The sequence below is a fragment of the Salvelinus fontinalis genome, chromosome 2 (genome assembly GCF_029448725.1).
Source record: "Salvelinus fontinalis isolate EN_2023a chromosome 2, ASM2944872v1, whole genome shotgun sequence".
Taxonomy (NCBI): domain Eukaryota; kingdom Metazoa; phylum Chordata; class Actinopteri; order Salmoniformes; family Salmonidae; genus Salvelinus; species Salvelinus fontinalis.
Genome location: NC_074666.1, coordinates 93,374,566 through 93,379,900, shown reverse-complemented (window position 1 = coordinate 93,379,900; position 5,335 = coordinate 93,374,566).

The following is a 5,335-nucleotide window of genomic DNA, read 5'->3' as shown; positions in this document are numbered from 1 at the left end:
GGCTAGTCCTTTTGGAGAGGGAGGCTGGCTGCTGCGCTGGTATTTATATATCACAATAACGTGACCACGTCACTATGCTTCTATGCAGGTCTCTCACCAATAGCTACTGATCCACCATAAAGCCATACATACAGTACTCACCTGTTGCACAAGCTAAGGCAATAGGACTGATGCAACCTGGACTCAGGGTTAGACTTAACATAGTAAAGGACAGTCGTGGATGTTCAAATTAGTATGATATGTTACATTTGGTCTGGTATTTATACATGTGTGGATATCTATCATCAATTGTGTATGATATGTTATGAATTACAATTCGTATGATATGTTAAGAATTGCAATTCGTACAATATGTTGTGAATTTGCAATGCGTATGATATGTTACGGATTCCAATTTGTTGTTGCTAACGTTAGCTAGGTGGTTAAGGTTAGGGTTAAGGTTAGGGTTAAGGTTAGGGTTGAGGTTAAGGTTAGGGTTAGGCATTAGGTTAAAGTGTTATGTTTAGAGGAAAGGTTAGCTAACATGCTAAGTAGTTGCAAAGTAGCAAGTAGTTCATTAGTAAGTTGCTAATTACCTAAAGTGCATGATGAGATTCGAACACGCAACCTTTAGGGCGCTAGACATTCGCGTTATATATGTCACCATACCAAATGTAACTTGAGTTACCCGGATTTTCGTTTACTATGTTACGTCTATTCTATGAGACCAAGCTGACTGATGAAATCTTTGCACAGCAGCTGTTTTCAGCATTATCAACTATATTTACACCTTTCCAAATATCAGTCTTACCTTTTTTTTTTTTTTATCTTTTGTTAAAAAAGGATGTTTTTTAATTAGGCTAGGAATATCCAGGATTCTATTTTTAAAAAATGATTCTACACTTGGATTGATGTATGGTTCAAGACATTAATTTGAGAGGGAAGATGTTTATATCACTATATTGGCTATATAGAGTTCAATATTTGAGACTCTCTCCCCATAGGATAAACCCACAGCTGTGATTTCTGACTTGGAATGCTTTCATGTTTTTTTATGTTGACAGATGAATGGTTGTATGGTTTGGGTGTCAGACACTAATGAACTAAGATCATAGAAAATGTATTCCTCTACCATCATGGGGTCTTTTCATCTTGTTTGAGACATACAATATTGCATGGACATGTATTCCAGTCCTTTTTATTAGCCTGGTCCCAGTTATGTTTGTGTGCTTGTCAAGCCAAACATGTTTGAATCCCCTTTAAGCACATACACGGGGCGGTAGGTAGCCTAGTGGTTAGAGCGTTGGACTAGTAAGCGGAAGGTTGCTACATCGAATCCCCTAGCTAACAAGGGATAAATCTGTTATTCTACCCCTGAATGAGGCAGTTAGCTCACTGTTCCTAAGCTGTCATTCTAAATAAGAATTTGTTCTTAACTGACTTGTGTTGTTAGATTTTTATTTTAAATACATAATTGTTTCCCAAATTACAATTCCTTTTCCTGGGAACCCAAAATTATAATTTTTTCCCTATCACCAACACACCTGATTGAAATAATCAAAGGCTTGATGATGAGTTGAATCAAGTTAATAAAATGTGTTAGTCCTAGGGCAAAAGCTAAAATATCCACCCCATAGGGTCACACGACCGGGATTGGGAAACACTGACTTATACCCTCCATTAGATGATTGATTATGGCCCTATATCACACCCTTGTGGCCGAAGTAGAGATCATTGTCAGGGTGGAATGTGGGCATTAGCCTGGTCCCAACCCCATTGCTCATTGTCAAGACAAACATGTCTGTCATGATAATGAGCGATAAGGAATTGGCATGGCAGCACAAACAGATTGACACTCATGCTAAATATGTATGACTTTCTTACACATGAATGTGAGATTATCCTTCCTTTCAAACATTTTACTTTTATAATTTAGACATGTGACAGTCACCAACAACAACAGAAAACATACAACACAAACACAATGTACAACACAACAAAACAGCAACAATGTCAAGGAACTCCAAAAACATACTAGAAAAAGAAGAAGAATAAACCAGCATTGTCACGATGATCCAACTCATCACTCTTTCTAACTTTCCTTCCCTTGTCCCTCGTCTTCTTCTCTTACGGGCTAGCCAACCCCCTCAACACTGCATCCTCTCCCATATACCGAACCACGGGGATTCAGATGCACAGAAACCTATCAAGTTCCCCCTGGAAGACATACAGTACGCCAGTCCTTCCAGAGGAAACAACCACAGATGATCCATCTTGGTATAACCACTACTGCCTCTGCTGCAGTTGGGCCTAGACAAGTCACATACAAGTTGAAATCCTTATAAAGCACATGCACCAGTTGTTTCTCAAATTACAAACTCTGGTCCCGGGGAACCAATGGGGTGCACATTTTAGTTTTTGCCCTATCACCAACACGGCCTTTTATGAAATGATAAAAGGCTTTATGATGAGCTGATTACTTGTTTCAATGTGTTAGTGCTATGGTAAAAACAAAAATATTCGCCCCTTATGGTCCTCATGGCCGGGACCAGGATTGGGAAACACTGACCTTTAGCCCACATCAGTTGATTTATGCTTGTGGCCCCTTGTGGGGTTTACTGATTATGTTCATGTGTCTGGATTTACTTCGAACCTCTGTGGTGAACCAACAATGAAATGTCAGGAAGAGTACCATGAAAAACTGGTTTATGTGTTTGACCTAATGGCTGCTTTCACATAGGCCTCCCAATTCTGATCTTATTTTCACTAACTTGTCTTTTGACCAATAAGATCAGCTCTGAAAGAGATCTGAAGTGAAAATATTTGATGTGACTGGTCAAAACACCAATTAGTGGAAACGAGAATCAGAATTGGCCTGCCTGTGTAAATGCAGCCATTGAGTGACATTGAGTTGGCATGATAGCACAAACAGACCGGCACTCAGGCTGCATTTTTATTGGCACAGCACATACATGTGATTATGCTTCTTTTCAAAGATTTGACTTTTATCATTTAAATGTATGACAGTCACCAACAACAACAGAAAATATACAACAGAAACACAAAACACACACAATGCAAAACACAAAACAACAGCAATGTCAAGGGAACTCCGTAGCACATAAATGTGAGATTATCCTTCCTTTCAAACATTTTACTTTAACACAAAACAGCAATTGCAAGGGAACTCCGTAGCAAAAAGTAATAGAATGTTTATTTCCAACTGCTTGCTCCTCCTTTATTCCTTCTCCCTCTTCTTCTTCTCTCAGAGGACTGGGATTGGGAAACACTGACCCGTACCCTCCATCACTGTTTAAGTATTGCCTATCTATCAATCCCATGTGGCCAAAGTTGTACTGATTATGTTCATATGTCTGGATTTGGCAGGAACAGGACCATGAGAAACCGGTTTATATATTTGACTCATCGCTCAACTTCCTGCCTATACTACTGGGATGTGTTTTTGTATTTTCCTGTGTATTAGCATTGCCTTGTGTTATTGTTTAGTATGCCCTTGGGTTATTTTTATTATATGGAAAACTACACTAAGTGTACAAAACATTAGGAACACCTGCTCTTTCCATGACTGGCCAGGTAAAAAAATGATTTTTAAGTGAGACATGGATTTTATATGTGTGCCATTCAGAGGTTGAATGAACAAGAAAAAAGATTGAAGTGTCTTTGAACGGGGTATGGTGGTAGATGCCAGGTGCACCGGTTTGAGTGTGTCAAGAACTGCAACGCTGCTGAGTTTCTCACGCTCAACAGTTTCCCGTGTGTATCAAAAAATGGTCCACCACCCAAAGGACATTCAGCCAACTTGACCGAACTGTGGGAAGCATTGGTGTCAACAAGGGCCAGCATCCCTGTAGAACGCTTTCGACACCTTGTAGAGTCTATGCCCCGATGAATTGAGGCTGTTCTGAGGGTGAAAGGGGGTGCAACTCAATATTAGGAAGGTGTTCCGAATGTTTTGTGCACTCAGCGTAATTAGGAAACAGAGAGAAAAAAGAGAGAGAGAAAGTAAGGCTGCATTTAGACAGCCAGCCCAATTCTGGTACTTTTTTCTCTAATTGGTCTTTTGACCAATCAGATCAGCTCTGAAAAATATCTGATGTGAAAAGATCTGATGTGATTGGACAAAAGACCAGTTTGTGATAAAAAAGATCAGATTTGGGCTGCCTGTGTAAACGCAGCCAAATAACAATGCAATGGCCTGGGTCATACACAGCCAATCATATGATGACATGTAAAGTATCATTTGTAATCCTGTGATAGCTGCAGTGTTTGACTTTCAACGGTAAAAATATCACAAAGCAGAGAGAGAGAGAGAGAGAGAGAGAGAGAGAGAGAGAGAGAGAGAGAGAGAGAGAGAGAGAGAGAGAGAGAGAGAGAGAGAGAGAGAGAGAGAGAGAGAGAGAGAGAGAGAGAGAGAGACTCACATATCTATTGTGAGTTTATCCCGCTTATCCCGCTTGGGTGAAATACCACAGTGTGCAATCACAGCAGCAAGATTTGTGACCTGTTACCACAAGAAAAGGGCAACAAGTGAAGAACAAACACCATTGTAAATACAACCTATATTTATGTTTATATATTTTCCCTTTTGTACTTTAACTATTAAATAGTTCAATTACAAAAGGGAAAATAAATGAACGTAAATATAGGTTGTAGTTACAATGGTGCAAATTTTGAACATCATTACAACACTGTACATAGACATAATATGACATTTGAAATATCTTTATTATTTTGGAACTTTTGTGAGTGTAATGTTTAAGGTTCATTTTTTCACTTTTGTTTATTATCTATTTCACTTGCTTTCGCAATGTAAAAATATATTTCCCATGCCAATAAAGCCCCTTAAATTGAAATTGAATTGAAATTGAGAGAGAGGGGGGGGGCTACCTAGTCAGTTGTACAACTGAATGCCTTCAACTGAAATGGGTCAGAGAGGGAGAGTGAGAGAAAGATAGAGACAGACAGACAGACAGACAGACAGACAGACAGACAGACAGACAGACAGAGAGAGAGAGAGATTGTATTGCTTAAGGACATAATACACTAGGGGCGAGAGAGCGGGAGGAAAGGGGGATAAAGAGGGCTGAGGGGGGGAGAGAGAGAGGGAGTAAAGGGGGATGAGGAAGGGAGAGAGAGAGGAAGGAAAGGGGGATGAAGAGGGCTGAGGGGGGGAGAAAGAGGGAGTAAAGGGGGATGAGGAAGGGAGAGAGGGAGGAAAGGGGGATGAAGAGGGCTGAGGGGGGGAGAGAGAGAGGGAGTAATGGGGGATGAGGAAGGGAGAGAGAGAGGGAGGAAAGGGGGGGTGAAGTTATTTGACAGTGATTTCCTGGGAAGT